This window comes from Somniosus microcephalus, chromosome 5, assembly GCF_052327205.1.
Source record: "Somniosus microcephalus isolate GS21.2 chromosome 5, FLI_Smic_1.0, whole genome shotgun sequence".
Taxonomy (NCBI): Eukaryota; Metazoa; Chordata; class Chondrichthyes; order Squaliformes; family Somniosidae; genus Somniosus; species Somniosus microcephalus.
In genome coordinates, this window is record NC_140991.1 from 322863010 (window position 1) to 322883280 (window position 20271).

Below are 20271 nucleotides of genomic sequence, written 5' to 3' on the forward strand. Positions count from 1 at the left end.
AAAAGCTAAGTCTGTGCTGGGAATGCAGTCACAACAGCTTCTGCCCGAGGAAAGTGATCAGCTGTGAGGTGGGAGCTTTTATAGTACATTACACGCCATCATCGAATCAGCTGGATCAATGGCCACTCAATTCCTGCCTCAGGCCAACGGATGTGGTTCCCGAGCTGTGTGAATCCCGCAGGCAGCCAGGGAAATTAGAAAGGTAGTCTGAAAAAGGTGCTCAAGGGTCTGACAACTACCCGTTAATGATTTGAATTAGGTGGCCCACCTCTGCCTGTCTGGTTGCTGCTGCACCGGCAACGCACCCTAGGGAAAGGCCGGTGCGATGGCAGGTTCCTGACCTGCTGCAACTTTTCAAATTTCCCACCCAACCCGCCTCCAATCACCTGCACAGACCCCGACTGTTGGGTGCCACACCCCATTTATAGTTCGGGCTTGAATGGCTGCATTACATGAATATCTCCAGAGCTCCCTCAGACTTCGGCCCTCGAATCCAGGGGGCAGGGGATGCTTCTTTGAAGCAATGTGGAATAAATCAGCAAACTGGTGGGGTGGGGGGGGGGGAAGACAGGAAGGTGCCAATAAAGAGGAAAATAGTGCCCGAGCTGCTACCAGCAGAGACATGGCTGCACACAGGAACAGACCGAATCCACCTCTCCCAACTGACCCGACAACACTTAAGATCCCTGTACCACGTCGGAGATACGTGGTGGGTTTGGGGGGGGGGGAAATACGGAGCCTGGTGGGGGATTCTCAGTTGAGAATGCCTGTAAACAGCAAACTAAAAAGCACTTGCATTTATATAGCGCCTTTCACAACCTCACAACCAATGAGTTACTTTTGAAGTCTAGTCACTGCTGTAACTGAGGAAACAGCAGCCAATTCACACACAGCAAGATCCCAGAAACAGCAATTAGAAAGCCAGCTGATCTATTTTCAGTGATGTTGGTTGAGGGACGATATTGGCTCAGAACACTGGGGAGAACTCCCTCTGCTCTTAGAAATAGTGTTGATGTGGCAAAAAGCCACTAAGATTCTCAGTGACTTGTATAATTGCCTTTAAGCATGTTTATCACCTTTTAATGTTGGCTCTGGTTAAACAGCTAGATTGACAAAATCGCACTCTGACGCGATAAAATCACCACGTGGGTCATGTGACGTCAGAGGTAGAGGGCGTGGTCAGCCAGTCCTCATGTGGAGTGATAGTGAAAAGACCTGTTTAGAGCTTCTCCTGCATTTTCTTGTTTTGTAAAGTTTTAATACATTAAACTCAGTTTGTTAACTTCCAGTGAGTTTATAGATTCTTTGCTAGGAGTGCAGAGACTCCTACATTGAGATCTTTTACACCCACCAGAGGACAGATGGGGGCCTCTGTTTAACAGCTTATCTGAAAGAAGACACCTCCGACAGTGCAACACTCCCTCAGCACTGCACTGGGAGTGTCAGCCTGGATTATGGGCTCAAGTTCTGGAGTGGCCTGAATTGCTGAGTATATATATAACCCTAACCGACAGCTAGATAAATAAACAAGCGGAGGTAACCCCTCAGACTAGCAACGTATAGCACGAATGTACGTTAATCACTTGACAACCACGAACAGCAGCATTTCAGGGTGCACAGACCCCCCCCCTCAACCAAGTCTTCAACTTGGCAACTTCCCTCGCTGGGGTCGAGTGAAGGAACTGGTTTCGGAGAGTCAGCAATGGCCAGCACAGTGAGTGAGTCAGGAAGTATTGTGGAAAAGACTACTTAAGAGCAGTGGAGTTATTGGCCATCTTCCGAACCCATTAACCAAGAACCCATTCCCTCACAATGATAGTGAGCAGATGGAGAATCCGATAGTAGGTTGTATTAATTCTCATGTAGTGGACACCTTCCCCTCGAGTCACTTTTTGTATCTGGTTTCCAATTTAGTGGTGCATATTCGTACTTGAGATGAAGATTCCCATTCCCTGTTCATCCCTCAGGAAGCTCACCACCACCACCCAGGACAGAGCAGTTCACCTAGTCAGCAGTCCTGCCACTAGACTCACTATCCACCCTTTACCAATAGTGCTGTGTGGCTGCTGCATGTCCAACCCACTGGGTGCAGTGTAGCAAGGTTACTGCCCTCCATGACCTCTACCAGCAAGGACAAGAGAAGCAATGTTGTGGGACCATCACCTCCAAGGTCACACACCACCCTCACTTGGTGAAATAACACTCACCCTTCATTAGTCAGCTCAAATGTTGGAATTCCTCGACCCAACACCATTGCCACAAAGACCACAGCTGTTCAAGGTAGCCCGCCACCTTCAGGACAACTAGGGATGGGCAATAAATGCCAGCCTGGTCAGCAACACCCACATCCTGAACAAAAAGCTGATCCTAGTTTTCCTCAGGGCTTTGCTGCAATCAGTTCCCAGGAAGAGTCATTGACAGACAGTAGAGGCAGCAAGATCCTTGGCTTGAGGGATATGGCGAGAAGCTGGGGCCAAGAGAGAAACAGGCTTGTTGGGCCTAATGGCCTTTTCCTGTTCCTAAAAATTCTTGTGTCCTTGTTGCTTCTCTGCAAACCCAAAGAGTGGAGCCAAAGTGAGGCACACAATAGTTAACCAGCCACAAAGATCCCATGGCACGATTTTGAAGAGCAGGAGAGTTCTCCCTGGTGTTCTGGCCAATATTTATCCCTCAGTTCATTATAAAACAAATGATCTGCTCATTATCTTATTGCTGTCGGTGGGACCTTGCCATTCATAAATTGGCTGCCTGTAAAGCACTTGAGACATGCTGAAAAAGATTCTTTACTAGATGATCTAAAAACCCTTCCAATTCCAATGATCCCAAAATGTAGAGAACTTACTAGAATTAGACAAACATTCAGGAAATTAACAGCACTGGGTAAAATGGGCAGAGTCCATATGAAGCTTGACCAAGGTGAATTTTGCTGAGGGTATGGTGGCCTAGTGGTTCTGTACTGGACTAGCAAACCAGTACTCGAGTTCTAATCTGACCATGGCAAATTGAATTTGAATGGGCTGGATGGAAGCTAAGAGATTGTTGTAAAAACCCAATGGTTCATTCCTGTTCAAATTAAAAGCCAGCTTTATTTTTCAAAACTGCTGCACAAGAATTGGTCTCCAGGAACTGGTTTCAACAAGTGCATGAAGGTTTAGGGGCAGGAGTGCTCGGAGTCCAGGATTCATCGGAATTCAAGACTAAAATTCCATCTCAAAATATGGTCCAGTTGCCTCAAATGGATCTCCATTTCATCAAAAAGCCAAATTACTTACAATAACTCAGCACATTGAGGTCAGGTAGCAGCAAATGCTCAAATCACAAAGCTGGTGGTCTGGTTCAGAAAGGCTAATGGAATGTTGGCCTTTAGCTTGAAGGTTGGAATTCAAAGAGTGAGGAAGAGAGATTTTGGTTGCACAGAGTCTTGGTTAGACCCTATCTGGACACTGCGTTCAGTCCTGGGCCCCGCCCCCCAGGAAAATATATATCGGCCTGAGTGGGTGCAGCGCAGATTCACCAGAATGATACCGGGTTTAAAGAGTTCAATTATGGAGGACAGGTTGCACAGACTTGTGTATTCCCTAGAGAGTTTAGAAAGTTGGTCTAAATAGTTGTTTAAAAAAAAAGGATTTGTATAGGCAGAGAGAGAAAAACTGCAGGTGGGGAACCCAGAACGAGGCCATAATCTTCAAGCTCAGTCATTTAAGAGTGAAATCAGGAAGCACATTAGTGGAAATGTGCAACTTTCCCCCCAAAGGCTGCAGTCAATTGAAATTCAAGACAGATCAAGAGATTTTTGTTGTTGGGTAAAGTAGAGATGTAGAGCAAAGGAAGGTAAATAGAATGAGGCTCACATCAGCCATGATTTAATAGAATAGCAGGTTCAAGGGGGATGAATAGCCTCCTCCTGTCCCGATGCGTGACCTCCAACAGCTCAAGATTTGGTATCATGCTTGCTCCTGTATCTCTACAGAACCAACCCATTCCCTGCTCAATCATGAATGTCAGGTGTACACCATTCAGAATCTGGGTTTCAAAAGCTCAGACAGTTTCAAAAGGGATTAAAGTAGTGTAAACCAGGTGTGCAATTGGAAGTTGGTGATATGGACAACTTTATTTTTTTTATAAAAATGTTCTCTTTGAAATTCCTGCAGAGCTGAAATGAAGTTTCTCCCAGAAAGATATGGAGAACAGAAAAACTGCCCATCAATGATCCCTAATTAAAGGCCCACTCAATCAATCTGTTTTGTATTGAGAAATGCTTCCCCCCCACCCCAGAACCACAAACCCTTATAGCTTTTCAGCATGTTCTTTCCACTGACTAACTTTTGCGATTTAAAAGTCTGAGCAATAGCTTGCTGTTAACCAAGTGCTCAGAAGCACTCCCCCTGATCACAGCACCTGTCCAATTACCAGCAGTGTTTCTTGAACTGGATCCATTGGTGCTGATTATTAATCCAATTTTCAATCCTAACCCCAGTCCATTCAATTAACTACTTCATACTCCTGGTAAACACTGGTCTCCAATTGAGAAACCTGCCCCACTTTATAGAAGTTTGAAGGGAGTCAATAAAGTTTAAATTGGTCTCCTGCCTTTTCAGCCCAAGTTGCAGCATCAGACATGATTGGTTGTAAAGTTAGTCAAATCCCAACTGCTTGTTAAAGAGATTATTAAACTGGATTGTACCATTCCCATTGAAGATCAGTCTGAACAAGGCCAATCCATGAACTCATTAGTTCAGTCTCACTTCTCAAGTGTTCCTAAACACAAGTTAGTTTTAGATTAGTCATCTCATCAGAGACAGCAACTCTTGACAATCCAGCACTCCAATATGACACCAGGGAGTCAGCCTAGATTATGTACTCAAGTCTTGGAGTGGGGCTTGAACCCCTCACTCTCTGCCTTAGAGGCAAAGCGTACTGCTATTGAGCCACGTTTAAGCTGAGCTTCATCAATCCATTGGGAAACCCCTCAACTCTCTCCTTTATAGAGAAATTTAATTTAATAGGTTTATAATCAGCCCATACTGAGCATTCAAGCTGCTTTGTACACCAGCTAACAAGTGAACCCACTACAACTCCAGCTTCAAAAGCATTAAAGCAGAGCACAAACCAGGTGTGGAACTAGAAGAGTTGCAGTTTCCAAAAAAAGGATCTTTGCAATTACTGCAATTTTAAGTCTCCTCATATCTTTCTAAGAGATCAAAGAAACTCCCAATTTCACATCTCAATGACCAGAGAGGTTCCATTCTCAAATTCAACTGCTTTGCATTAGGAGAATTCACATCTCTCCCCAACCCAGTAAGCACTCTTAAACCTTTGTGCAGGCTTATCATGTTCTGGCTGCCTCAGTTCCAGCCTTTCCCTCACACAGCCCCTTGCAATCTCCCAATCAGGGAAAGAGGCCGGCTGGGCCTTTTATACACCACTTGGCTGAGGAGGCTAACCAGTTGCCTGACCTAGTTTCCCTTCTCGTCACCCCACCCAAACCCCACAAGAGCTCATTCTCTGGCTTGCTTTGAGTGCTGCAGGTTGTCTCTGGCTTGCTCTGAGTTCCAGGAGGAAAGAAGAGCGTGCTGGCCTCCTGACCAGGCAAGAAGGAGAAGGAGAAGCACCACCAACAGCCAGACCATCTACAACTGAGGTGCCTGGAGGGAGAGGAGGAGAGGAGAGGCCTCCATCTCAGGAGAGGAGAGAGGGGAGAGGAACACCAGCCAACTTCTACCTGGAAGGAGGGGAGGAGCTGCTTCTTTACTCCCAACATCTGCAGGTGGGTGTGTTCTTGTGCATTCCCCAAGAGACTGTGTATTCTAGGCGGGGGGAGGAAAGAAGACGGGCCGGGAAGCCTGGCCTGGGTCGGCTGGAGCTGCCCAGGTGAAGCCTCTTACTTGCTTACCTACACCAAGAAGACCTGGTGTGGGGCTGAGCCTGGGCTTCTTCCAGCCTACCCAGGCGAAGACATCTTCTCCCCCTGCCCGAAGACCATCTGCATAGACTTTGTCACCATCGGGGAGTGCACCCCTGCTGACACCCACCCACCAACAACCACCTAGAGTGCGGACCCTGCCTTTGCGGCCCCCCCTCCTTCCCACCCATCCCCTCTCTCTCTCTCTCTTTATCCCTCTCCTTTGTCTCTCTCAGAGGGCACCTCCATTCAACCCACAAATAGCCACTTTGAGCAGAGAGGAGGAGGCCACTCTCCCAATCATTCCATCAAGGGGAGAGGCGGGCCATTGGCTTTAAGCTCCCTCTGCTCGGTGGCAGACATTAAAATTACTCCCGAGGCCACTTTATATCACAGGGCCTGTGACTTGGGGTGTGTGTAGCTCCCAAAAAACAAACCACCCCAGTATGGCTTCGACGTCTTCGGCGGTGACGGGGCCAGTGAGAACGTATGCGGCGGTGACGGCCAAAGCCGTGGCTGCTCCCGCTCCTTCCGCTGCCCTGTCGCCGTTCCGACTCGTTACGAAGAAGCTCGGGGTGAAGAGCTACACTCACCCCAACATGACAATCGAGGATTGTGTGAAGGCGATGGCTGGGGTTGTCGGCCCTTCAGCCATCCTCGCCGCCTCGAGGATGTATGGGAAGGCTGTGTTCTTCCTGGAGTCCGAGCGGGCGGTGGCCCTGGCCATCGCCCAGGGGCTCACCGTGGGCGGGACCTTCCTGCCAGTGGACCCTCTTGAGGCCACCGCGCAGAGGGTCGTGTTGTCAAACATCCCGCCCTTCATCTCCGGTGAGCTCCTCCTCCCCCACTTGCACCAACTTGGGGAGGTGAGGTCGGCGATTACGCCAATCCCGCTCGGATTCCGGGAACCCAGCCTTCGCCATGTCTTCTCCTTCCGGCGCCAGGCATTTATCCAGCTGGCGCGGGAGGGGGAGACGGACGGGGCCTTTACAGTCCTCCACGAGGGCACCCCGTACCGCGTCTTCTACACGACGGACGGCGTGCGGTGCCACGCCTGCAGGGAGGTGGGGCATATCCGTAAGAACTGCCCCGCCTCCAAGGCCGCCAGATCGTCTGGCGTGGCCGTAGCTGGCGCCGCCGCCGCTCCTCCCCCCGGGTCTAGCCGTGCCCCCCCTCAAACAAATACCACTGGGGTGCGGTCGTCGTCGGAGGTCGATGCCATCCTGGCCTCCGGCGGGGGGGGGGAGGGTTGTCCGGTCGGGAGGAAGGCGCGGGGGAAAAGCAAATACCGGAGGGCGGGTCCCCCCGGGGAGGGCGTGCCCCACAATATGGAGCCCCTGACGCCAGAGAGCGTCGCCGCGCTAGTCGCGGAGTGCGGGGGGGGGGGGGCCCTCGAGTCCGAGCCTGTGGCCGCGACCGCCGAGGCGGTAGCACCAGAATCTGCGGCCGGGCTCGGGCCCGGGGGACCCGAAGAACTCGCTCCGCCGGAGGGAGCAGGGGTGGCCTCTGCGGAAATGGAGGTCTCCCTCTGCCCCTCAGCCCTTAAAAGAAGGCGCGACCCCCTGGATGAGGAGGAGGACCGGGAGGAGGAAGGTCCCTCCGGGCAGGGGGAGTCGTCGCCCGCCGCGGGTACTGCGCCCCACCCCACCGCTAATACCATCACGGGCGAACGGCAGGGTTCGCCTGTCCCTAGGGGGGCTGAGGCAGAGGTGTCTGCCCAGCTCGTGCCTCCCGGGGATGGGGACGAGACCCTGCCCGTGGGGGGGGTCGCGGAGCAACCCGCGGCAGTAGACCCCTTATCGGTACCGTTACCCCTCGACGGGTCGGGCGGCCTGGGGTCCGGGTCGGGCGAGTCCTCGGATGATGAGCTCGCCCAAAGTGACCCGGTCGTCTCCCAGGTGCTGCTCGACCTCGTCCAGGGGTTGACCGAAATTACCCCATCCGCTGGGTCGGAGGCCGGTGGCGCGGAAGAGGGGGGCCCTCTGTCTCTGTCTCTGTCTCCGGCGCCGGGCGACATGGAGGAGTTCGTTTTTACCTACTCTCCGATCTCTCCGGTCGTTCTGGCGCCTGGGGCGGAGGGGGGCTCTGAACCGCCGCCGTCTTCTGGCCTGGCGCCCCTAGAGGAGCCCAGGGAGGAATCCTCCGCTACCGATCCTGGGGGTGGGATCCGGGCGGAGGCGGGGCCGGCCGTCGCGGCCGAGCCGCTCGCTGCGCTCCGTGTGGCGGACGGGTCGGCCGCCGGTGGCGACCCCCCGGAGGAGGAGGGGGACTCGGTGGTGGGGGCGGAGGAGGAATGCGACTCCATCGCTGATGAGGAGATGGAGGACCTCGCGCCCCTCGCCGGGACCCCCCTCATTCCCATTGAGGATCTCCGGGACTTTGTGGCCACGTGCCAGGGTCGTCAGAGGACCCGGCTGGCCCTCGATAGATGGTCGGGGCTGGCGCTGCTCGTCGGGTCGGCCCGCGTCGCCTTCAAGACCATGGTCGCGGACGCGGGCGTGGACCCGCTCGAGCTGCGTCAGTTCCGGTCCTTCCTCACTGGGCTGCAAAGGGAGTGGCGGTCGACTAGCGGCCGCCCTCCCTTCCCCCGTTAGAGTTAAGTAGGGGTTGGATTATGCTTCTGAAATGAAGATAACCATAGCCAGCCTCAACATCAACGGCAGCAGGGAAGCTAGCCGCAGATTTAATAACTTTTCGGTCCTTCGGGACGGGAAGTATGCGGTGTGCTTCCTGCAAGAAACCCACACCGTTCCGGGAGACGAGGCCACGTGGCTCCTGGAGTGGCAAGGAGGGGTCAGCATGAGTCACCTCTCCAATGTTTCCAGTGGGGTGGCTATTTTGCTGGCCCCGCATTTTCAGCCGGAGATCTTGGGGGTCAAGGAGCTCGTGCCGGGCCGCTTGCTCCAGGTCACTGTTCGCCTGGGGGGCGTGCCGCTCCATTTAGTGAACGTGTACGCCCCTGGGGCCGGTGCGCAGCAAGCGCGCTTCTTTGAAGAAGTGTCCACTCTTTTGGGCTCCATCGACGCGGGCGAGTGCGTCGTCCTCGGGGGGGATTTTAATTGCACCCTCGAGGCAAGGGACCGCACCGGCCACCTGCGATGCCCGGCGGCGATGGAGAAGTTGAGGGACCTGGTCGGGTCCCTCGACTTGGTGGACGTCTGGCGAAATCTCCATCCCGACTCCAGCGCTTTCACTTGTGTGAGGCCTGGGAGAGGTGCATCCAGAATCGACCGCCTTTACATTTCCAGGGCATACGTTTCCTGCGTTCCGGCGGCTTCCATGCGGCCGGTGCCGTGCGCGGACCACCACCTGGTGTGGGCGGAGCTCGTTCCGCTGCGCGCGGGGGGGGGGTCCGCGTACTGGCATTTTAACAACCTGCTGCTGGAGGACGCGCGGTTCCAGGATTCGTTTCGTCGGTTCTGGGCCGGCTGGAGAAGGAAGCAGGGGGGCTTCCCCTCCTTGAGGCTATGGTGGGACGTGGGCAAGGCTCACGTCCGTCTCTTCTGTCAGGAGTATGCGAGGGGGTCGACCAAGAGGCGGGAAGCCAGGGTCGGGCGGTTGGAGAAGGAGGTGCTCGACCTGGAGTCCCGTCTCGGTCAAGTCGTCGAGGACCCGGCCCTGTGGTTGGTGTACGAAGAGAAGAAGGGCGCGCTGAAGGACCTGCAGCTCGTCGGGTCCCGAGGCGCGTTCGTGAGGTCGCGGATTCAGTTCCTGCGGGACCTGGACCGCGGCTCCCCCTTCTTCTACTCGCTGGAAAAAAGACGGGGGGTCCGTAAGCAGCTCCTGGAGCTGCTGGCCGACGACGGATCTCCGGTCTCGGATCCGGAGGGAATCCGCGCGGAGACCCGCGCCTATTACGGGGCTCTGTTCTCTCCGGATCCGTCCAGCGAGGACGCGCGCAGAGTTTTGTGGGAGGACCTGCCGAAGGTCGGCCTGGAGGGCGCCGAAAATTGGATGCTCCTCTGTGTCTGGAGGAGCTGACCGGCGCCCTCCGCCAGCTCTCTAGGGGGAAGTCCCCGGGGCTGGACGGGCTGACCGTGGAGTTCCACAGGGCATTCTGGGACGTCCTGGGGGGCGACTACGCGCGGGTCCTGGGGGAAAGTTTGGCGACCGGGGAGATGCCCCTCTCGTGGCGCAGGGCAGTGATTGTCCTGCTGCCTAAGAAGGGCGATCTCCGGCTTCTTAAGAACTGGCGCCCGGTCTCCCTCCTCAGCACGGATTATAAAATTTTTGCCAGGGCCATGTCTGCTCGCCTTGGCGCCGTGCTGGCCCACATGATCCACCCCGACCAGTCCTACACGGTCCCGGGCCGGTCTATTCATGATAACATCCATCTGGTCCGGGACCTGCTCCACCATTCCCAGAGGGCTGGTCTGTCGGTCGCCTTCCTTTCCCTAGATCAGGAGAAGGCGTTCGACAGGGTGGATCACGAGTATCTTTTCGGGACTCTGCGCGCATTCGGGTTCGGGACGCATTTTGTCGCCCGGATCCGACTTCTGTACGCTGCCGCGGAGTGTCTGATTAAAGTTAACGGGTCCTTGACGGCGCCCCTTCGCTTCGGGAGGGGGGTGCGTCAGGGATGCCCCATGTCCGGCCAGTTATATGCCATTTGCGTGGAGCCTTTCCTGCGCCTCTTGCGGAAGAGGTTGACGGGACTGGCTCTGCAAGGGCCGGGCGTGGAGGTGGTCCTCTCGGCTTACGCCGATGACGTGCTCCTCATGGTCACGGATCCCGTTGACTTGCGGAGGATGCGGGAATGCCAGCAGATTTACTCGGACGCATCCTCCGCCAGGATCAACTGGGGGAAATGTTCTGGACTCCTGGTGGGTCAGTGGCAGGTGGACTCCCTGCCGGAGGAGTTCAGGCCCTTCGCCTGGAGCACTACGCATCTCCTCTACTTGGGAGTCTACCTCAGCCCGGCCGAGGACGCCTGGCCGGCGAACTGGCACGAGTTGGAGGCCAAAGTCGCCACTCGCTTAGGTCGCTGGACGGGATTGCTCCGAGTGTTGTCCTACAGGGGTCGGGCGTTGGTCATAAACCAACTGGTGGCCGCCATGTTGTGGTACCGGTTGGTTACTCTGATCCCTCCCCCTGCGTTTGTCGCCAAGATACAGAAGAAGCTCGTCGACTTCTTCTGGAACAACAGGATGCACTGGGTCTCTGCCGCGGTTCTGAGTCTCCCGCTTAGGGAGGGCGGTCAGGCGCTGGTGTGCCTTCGCACCCAGGCTGCGACTTTCCGTCTTCAGACGCTGCAGAGATACCTGTACGTTGAGATTCCTCCAAGATGGTGCGCGCTGGCGACGTATTTTTTCCGCCAGCTGCGTGGCCTCAATTATGACACGCAGCTCCTGTTTGTGGAAGTGGGTGGCACGCGTGCCAGCCTGCGGGGGCTGCCTGTCTTCTACCAGGAACTGCTATGGGTTTGGAACCGGGTCGCTTCCAGGCACAGCTCTCCCCCGACAGGAATGGTGGCTGTCCTTCGGGAGCCACTGTTCAGGAATCCGCACCTCCACGTCCGCAGGTTCGGGTGGCTGGCGGAGCACAGAGCTGTGGCTGGCAAGGTGACTCGAGTCGGGGACCTGCTCGATGGCGGAGGAGTGGGCTGGATGGCGCCGGAGGAGTTGGCGAGGCGCATGTCTTGGGTAAACGTCCGGCTCGCGGCCGATGCCATCGAGTCGATAAAGGCGAAAGTACGCCCCGGCACCACTAGGTGTATCGAGGCAGCTCAGGCGTGTGGGGCGATCCCGTCTGAGCTTTCCCCCGTTCGGACGGAATTCCTTGTCGGCGCCCAGCCCCGACCCCCCCCTCGGGAGCCGGCGCCTCACAACTTGAGCCGTCTCGAGGAAATACCCTCCGTGCCTTTTCATTCCGCACGGAGGGGTTTCCTGTACGGGCTGCTCCTGCACACCTTCCACTTTGCCATCTTCGCCTGCCGTCCGGACACGCCGTGGCGTGCCGTTTTACCTTCCGACGGAGGCGGAGGTCCCCAATGGGGGGCTCTCTATGCGGGAGTCCTCCCTTGTTCTATTGGGGACTTGGCCTGGAGGGTGTTGCACAGGGCAGTCCCGTGCAATAGGTATTTAAGTAGGTTCACGGACTCCCAGACCACATGTTTGTTCTGCGGTCTGGAGGAGTCCGTGTTTCATATTTATATCGAGTGTGAGAGGTTGCAGCCCCTCTTTCATTATTTGAAGGGGCTGCTCCTCAAGTTTTGGTTGCACTTCAGTCCCACGCTCTTGATCTACGGCCACCCGGTGCGGAGGGGAGCGGGCAGGTCGGAGGACCTCCTCGTGGGTCTGCTCCTGGGCCTGGCGAAGAAGGCCATTAATTGGTCCAGGCAGCGGGCGGTCGAGGGGGTCGTCCGGCCGGATTGCCTCCCTCTCTTCCGTGGCCATGTTCGCGCCCGGGTGGCCCTAGAGCTGGAGCACGCGGTGTCCGCCGGCGCGCTAGATCACTTTCGTGACCGGTGGGCGCCGCGGGGACTGGAGTGCATGATTGGGCTGGAGAACCAAATTTTAATTTGATTATTAAGGTTTATTTGAAGTTTTATTGGTTTATTACAGTTTTATTGGTTTATTTACAGTTTTAATGGTTTATTTACAGTTTTTATCTGTCTAAATTTATGGTTTTACCAAAAGAGGAACCCCACAAGAGCTCATTCTCTGGCTTGCTTTGAGTGCTGCAGGTTGTCTCTGGCTTGCTCTGAGTTCCAGGAGGAAAGAAGAGCGTGCTGGCCTCCTGACCAGGCAAGAAGGAGAAGCACCACCAACAGCCAGACCATCTACAACTGAGGTGCCTGGAGGGAGAGGAGGAGAGGAGAGGCCTCCATCTCAGGAGAGGAGAGAGGGGAGAGGAACACCAGCCAACTTCTACCTGGAAGGAGGGGAGGAGCTGCTTCGTTACTCCCAACATCTGCAGGTGGGTGTGTTCTTGTGCATTCCCCAAGAGACTGTGTATTCTAGGCGGGGGGAGGAAAGAAGACGGGTCGGGAAGCCTGGCCTGGGTTGGCTGGAGCTGCCCAGGTGAAGCCTCTTACTTGCTTACCTACACCAAGAAGACCTGGTGTGGGGCTGAGCCTGGGCTTCTTCCAGCCTACCCAGGCGAAGACATCTTCTCCCCCTGCCCGAAGACCATCTGCATAGACTTTGTCACCATCGGGGAGTGCACCCCTGCTGACACCCACCCACCAACAACCACCTAGAGTGCGGACCCTGCCTTTGCGGCCCCCCCCTCTCTCTCTCTCTCTCTCTCTCTCTCTTTATCCCTCTCCTTTGTCTCTCTCAGAGGGCACCTCCATTCAACCCACTAATAGCCACTTTGAGCAGAGAGGAGGAGGCCACTCTCCCAATCATTCCATCAAGGGGAGAGGCAGGCCATTGGCTTTAAGCTCCCTCTGCTCGGTGGCAGACATTAAAATTACTCCCGAGGCCACTTTATATCACAGGGCCTGTGACTTGGGGTGTGTGTAGCTCCCAAAAAACAAACCACCCCAGTATGGCTTCGACGTCTTCGGCGGTGACGGGGCCAGTGAGAACGTATGCGGCGGTGACGGCCAAAGCCGCGGCTGCTCCCGCTCCTTCCGCTGCCCTGTCGCCGTTCCGACTCGTTACGAAGAAGCTCGGGGTGAAGAGCTACACTCACCCCAACATGACAATCGAGGATTGTGTGAAGGCGATGGCTGGGGTTGTCGGCCCTTCAGCCATCCTCGCCGCCTCGAGGATGTATGGGAAGGCTGTGTTCTTCCTGGAGTCCGAGCGGGCGGTGGCCCTGGCCATCGCCCAGGGGCTCACCGTGGGCGGGACCTTCCTGCCGGTGGACCCTCTTGAGGCCACCGCGCAGAGGGTCGTGTTGTCAAACATCCCGCCCTTCATCTCCGGTGAGCTCCTCCTCCCCCACTTGCACCAACTTGGGGAGGTGAGGTCGGCGATTACGCCAATCCCGCTCGGATTCCGGGAACCCAGCCTTCGCCATGTCTTCTCCTTCCGGCGCCAGGCATTTATCCAGCTGGCGCGGGAGGGGGAGACGGACGGGGCCTTTACAGTCCTCCACGAGGGCACCCCGTACCGCGTCTTCTACACGACGGACGGCGTGCGGTGCCACGCCTGCAGGGAGGTGGGGCATATCCGTAAGAACTGCCCCGCCTCCAAGGCCGCCAGATCGTCTGGCGTGGCCGTAGCTGGCGCCGCCGCCGCTCCTCCCCCCGGGTCTAGCCGTGCCCCCCCTCAAACAAATACCACTGGGGTGCGGTCGTCGTCGGAGGTCGATGCCATCCTGGCCTCCGGCGGGGGGGGGGAGGGTTGTCCGGTCGGGAGGAAGGCGCGGGGGAAAAGCAAATACCGGAGGGCAGGTCCCCCCGGGGAGGGCGTGCCCCACAATATGGAGCCCCTGACGCCAGAGAGCGTCGCCGCGCTAGTCGCGGAGTGCGGGGGGGGGGGGGCCCTCGAGTCCGAGCCTGTGGCCGCGACCGCCGAGGCGGTAGCACCAGAATCTGCGGCCGGGCTCGGGCCCGGGGGACCCGAAGAACTCGCTCCGCCGGAGGGAGCAGGGGTGGCCTCTGCGGAAATGGAGGTCTCCCTCTGCCCCTCAGCCCTTAAAAGAAGGCGCGACCCCCTGGATGAGGAGGAGGACCGGGAGGAGGAAGGTCCCTCCGGGCAGGGGGAGTCGTCGCCCGCCGCGGGTACTGCGCCCCACCCCACCGCTAATACCATCACGGGCGAACGGCAGGGGTCGCCTGTCCCTAGGGGGGCTGAGGCAGAGGTGTCTGCCCAGCTCGTGCCTCCCGGGGATGGGGACGAGACCCTGCCCGTGGGGGGGGTCGCGGAGCAACCCGCGGCAGTAGACCCCTTATCGGTACCGTTACCCCTCGACGGGTCGGGCGGCCTGGGGTCCGGGTCGGGCGAGTCCTCGGATGATGAGCTCGCCCAAAGTGACCCGGTCGTCTCCCAGGTGCTGCTCGACCTCGTCCAGGGGTTGACCGAAATTACCCCATCCGCTGGGTCGGAGGCCGGTGGCGCGGAAGAGGGGGGCCCTCTGTCTCTGTCTCTGTCTCCGGCGCCGGGCGACATGGAGGAGTTCGTTTTTACCTACTCTCCGATCTCTCCGGTCGTTCTGGCGCCTGGGGCGGAGGGGGGCTCTGAACCGCCGCCGTCTTCTGGCCCGGCGCCCCTAGAGGAGCCCAGGGAGGAATCCTCCGCTACCGATCCTGGGGGTGGGATCCGGGCGGAGGCGGGCCGGCCGTCGCGGCCGAGCCGCTCGCTGCGCTCCGCGTGGCGGACGGGTCGGCCGCCGGTGGCGACCCCCCGGAGGAGGAGGGGGACTCGGTGGTGGGGGCGGAGGAGGAATGCGACTCCATCGCTGATGAGGAGATGGAGGACCTCGCGCCCCTCGCCGGGACCCCCCTCATTCCCATTGAGGATCTCCGGGACTTTGTGGCCACGTGCCAGGGTCGTCAAAGGACCCGGCTGGCCCTCGATAGATGGTCGGGGCTGGCGCTGCTCGTCGGGTCGGCCCGCGTCGCCTTCAAGACCATGGTCGCGGACGCGGGCGTGGACCCGCTCGAGCTGCGTCAGTTCCGGTCCTTCCTCACTGGGCTGCAAAGGGAGTGGCGGTCGACTAGCGGCCGCCCTCCCTTCCCCCGTTAGAGTTAAGTAGGGGTTGGATTATGCTTCTGAAATGAAGATAACCATAGCCAGCCTCAACATCAACGGCAGCAGGGAAGCTAGCCGCAGATTTAATAACTTTTCGGTCCTTCGGGACGGGAAGTATGCGGTGTGCTTCCTGCAAGAAACCCACACCGTTCCGGGAGACGAGGCCACGTGGCTCCTGGAGTGGCAAGGAGGGGTCAGCATGAGTCACCTCTCCAATGTTTCCAGTGGGGTGGCTATTTTGCTGGCCCCGCATTTTCAGCCGGAGATCTTGGGGGTCAAGGAGCTCGTGCCGGGCCGCTTGCTCCAGGTCACTGTTCGCCTGGGGGGCGTGCCGCTCCATTTAGTGAACGTGTACGCCCCTGGGGCCGGTGCGCAGCAAGCGCGCTTCTTTGAAGAAGTGTCCACTCTTTTGGGCTCCATCGACGCGGGCGAGTGCGTCGTCCTCGGGGGGGATTTTAATTGCACCCTCGAGGCAAGGGACCGCACCGGCCACCTGCGATGCCCGGCGGCGATGGAGAGGTTGAGGGACCTGGTCGGGTCCCTCGACTTGGTGGACGTCTGGCGAAATCTCCATCCCGACTCCAGCGCTTTCACTTGTGTGAGGCCTGGGAGAGGTGCGTCCAGAATCGACCGCCTTTACATTTCCAGGGCATACGTTTCCTGCGTTCCGGCGGCTTCCATGCGGCCGGTGCCGTGCGCGGACCACCACCTGGTGTGGGCGGAGCTCGTTCCGCTGCGCGCGGGGGGGGGGTCCGCGTACTGGCATTTTAACAACCTGCTGCTGGAGGACGCGCGGTTCCAGGATTCGTTTCGTCGGTTCTGGGCCGGCTGGAGAAGGAAGCAGGGGGGCTTCCCCTCCTTGAGGCTATGGTGGGACGTGGGCAAGGCTCACGTCCGTCTCTTCTGTCAGGAGTATGCGAGGGGGTCGACCAAGAGGCGGGAAGCCAGGGTCGGGCGGTTGGAGAAGGAGGTGCTCGACCTGGAGTCCCGTCTCGGTCAAGTCGTCGAGGACCCGGCCCTGCGGTTGGTGTACGAAGAGAAGAAGGGCGCGCTGAAGGACCTGCAGCTCGTCGGGTCCCGAGGCGCGTTCGTGAGGTCGCGGATTCAGTTCCTGCGGGACCTGGACCGCGGCTCCCCCTTCTTCTACTCGCTGGAAAAAAGACGGGGGGTCCGTAAGCAGCTCCTGGAGCTGCTGGCCGACGACGGATCTCCGGTCTCGGATCCGGAGGGAATCCGCGCGGAGACCCGCGCCTATTACGGGGCTCTGTTCTCTCCGGATCCGTCCAGCGAGGACGCGCGCAGAGTTTTGTGGGAGGACCTGCCGAAGGTCGGCCTGGAGGGCGCCGAAAAATTGGATGCTCCTCTGTGTCTGGAGGAGCTGACCGGCGCCCTCCGCCAGCTCTCTAGGGGGAAGTCCCCGGGGCTGGACGGGCTGACCGTGGAGTTCCACAGGGCGTTCTGGGACGTCCTGGGGGGCGACTACGCGCGGGTCCTGGGGGAAAGTTTGGCGACCGGGGAGATGCCCCTCTCGTGGCGCAGGGCAGTGATTGTCCTGCTGCCTAAGAGGGGCGATCTCCGGCTTCTTAAGAACTGGCGCCCGGTCTCCCTCCTCAGCACGGATTATAAAATTTTTGCCAGGGCCATGTCTGCTCGCCTTGGCGCCGTGCTGGCCCACATGATCCACCCCGACCAGTCCTACACGGTCCCGGGCCGGTCTATTCATGATAACATCCATCTGGTCCGGGACCTGCTCCACCATTCCCAGAGGGCTGGTCTGTCGGTCGCCTTCCTTTCCCTAGATCAGGAGAAGGCGTTCGACAGGGTGGATCACGAGTATCTTTTCGGGACTCTGCGCGCATTCGGGTTCGGGACGCATTTTGTCGCCCGGATCCGACTTCTGTACGCTGCCGCGGAGTGTCTGATTAAAGTTAACGGGTCCTTGACGGCGCCCCTTCGCTTCGGGAGGGGGGTGCGTCAGGGATGCCCCATGTCCGGCCAGTTATATGCCATTTGCGTGGAGCCTTTCCTGCGCCTCTTGCGGAAGAGGTTGACGGGACTGGCTCTGCAAGGGCCGGGCGTGGAGGTGGTCCTCTCGGCTTACGCCGATGACGTGCTCCTCATGGTCACGGATCCCGTTGACTTGCGGAGGATGCGGGAATGCCAGCAGATTTACTCGGACGCATCCTCCGCCAGGATCAACTGGGGGAAATGTTCTGGACTCCTGGTGGGTCAGTGGCAGGTGGACTCCCTGCCGGAGGAGTTCAGGCCCTTCGCCTGGAGCACTACGCACCTCCTCTACTTGGGAGTCTACCTCAGCCCGGCCGAGGACGCCTGGCCGGCGAACTGGCACGAGTTGGAGGCCAAAGTCGCCACTCGCTTAGGTCGCTGGACGGGATTGCTCCGAGTGTTGTCCTACAGGGGTCGGGCGTTGGTCATAAACCAACTGGTGGCCGCCATGTTGTGGTACCGGTTGGTTACTCTGATCCCTCCCCCTGCGTTTGTCGCCAAGATACAGAAGAAGCTCGTCGACTTCTTCTGGAACAACAGGATGCACTGGGTCTCTGCCGCGGTTCTGAGTCTCCCGCTTAGGGAGGGCGGTCAGGCGCTGGTGTGCCTTCGCACACAGGCTGCGACTTTCCGTCTTCAGACGCTGCAGAGATACCTGTACGTTGAGATTCCTCCAAGATGGTGCGCGCTGGCGACGTATTTTTTCCGCCAGCTGCGTGGCCTCAATTATGACACGCAGCTCCTGTTTGTGGAAGTGGGTGGCACGCGTGCCAGCCTGCGGGGGCTGCCTGTCTTCTACCAGGAACTGCTATGGGTTTGGAACCGGGTCGCTTCCAGGCGCAGCTCTCCCCCGACAGGAATGGTGGCTGTCCTTCGGGAGCCACTGTTCAGGAATCCGCACCTCCACGTCCGCAGGTTCGGGTGGCTGGCGGAGCACAGAGCTGTGGCTGGCAAGGTGACTCGAGTCGGGGACCTGCTCGATGGCGGAGGAGTGGGCTGGATGGCGCCGGAGGAGTTGGCGAGGCGCATGTCTTGGGTAAACGTCCGGCTCGCGGCCGATGCCATCGAGTCGATAAAGGCGAAAGTACGCCCCGGCACCACTAGGTGTATCGAGGCGGCTCAGGCGTGTGGGGCGATCCCGTCTGAGCTTTCCCCCGTTCGGACGGAATTCCTTGTCGGCGCCCAGCCCCGACCCCCCCCTCGGGAGCCGGCGCCTCACAACTTGAGCCGTCTCGAGGAAATACCCTCCGTGCCTTTTCATTCCGCACGGAGGGGTTTCCTGTACGGGCTGCTCCTGCACACCTTCCACTTTGCCATCTTCGCCTGCCGTCCGGACACGCCGTGGCGTGCCGTTTTACCTTCCGACGGAGGCGGAGGTCCCCAATGGGGGGCTCTCTATGCGGGAGTCCTCCCTTGTTCTATTGGGGACTTGGCCTGGAGGGTGTTGCACAGGGCAGTCCCGTGCAATAGGTATTTAAGTAGGTTCACGGACTCCCAGACCGCATGTTTGTTCTGCGGTCTGGAGGAGTCCGTGTTTCATATTTATATCGAGTGTGAGAGGTTGCAGCCCCTCTTTCATTATTTGAAGGGGCTGCTCCTCAAGTTTTGGTTGCACTTCAGTCCCACGCTCTTGATCTACGGCCACCCGGTGCAGAGGGGAGCGGGCAGGTCGGAGGACCTCCTCGTGGGTCTGCTCCTGGGCCTGGCGAAGAAGGCCATTAATTGGTCCAGGCAGCGGGCGGTCGAGGGGGTCGTCCGGCCGGATTGCCTCCCTCTCTTCCGTGGCCATGTTCGCGCCCGGGTGGCCCTAGAGCTGGAGCACGCGGTGTCCGCCGGCGCGCTAGATCACTTTCGTGACCGGTGGGCGCCGCGGGGACTGGAGTGCATGATTGGGCTGGAGAACCAAATTTTAATTTGATTATTAAGGTTTATTTGAAGTTTTATTGGTTTATTACAGTTTTATTGGTTTATTTACAGTTTTAATGGTTTATTTACAGTTTTTATCTGTCTAAATTTATGGTTTTACCAAAAGAGGAACCCCACAAGAGCTCATTCTCTGGCTTGCTTTGAGTGCTGCAGGTTGTCTCTGGCTTGCTCTGAGTTCCAGGAGGAAAGAAGAGCGTGCTGGCCTCCTGACCAGGCAAGAAGGAGAAGCACCACCAACAGCCAGACCATCTACAACTGAGGTGCCTGGAGGGAGAGGAGGAGAGGAGAGGCCTCCATCTCAGGAGAGGAGAGAGGGGAGAGGAACACCAGCCAACTTCTACCTGGAAGGAGGGGAGGAGCTGCTTCGTTACTCCCAACATCTGCAGGTGGGTGTGTTCTTGTGCATTCCCCAAGAGACTGTGTATTCTAGGCGGGGGGAGGAAAGAAGACGGGTCGGGAAGCCTGGCCTGGGTTGGCTGGAGCTGCCCAGGTGAAGCCTCTTACTTGCTTACCTACACCAAGAAGACCTGGTGTGGGGCTGAGCCTGGGCTTCTTCCAGCCTACCCAGGCGAAGACATCTTCTCCCCCTGCCCGAAGACCATCTGCATAGACTTTGTCACCATCGGGGAGTGCACCCCTGCTGACACCCACCCACCAACAACCACCTAGAGTGCGGACCCTGCCTTTGCGGCCCCCCCCTCTCTCTCTCTCTCTCTCTCTCTCTCTTTATCCCTCTCCTTTGTCTCTCTCAGAGGGCACCTCCATTCAACCCACTAATAGCCACTTTGA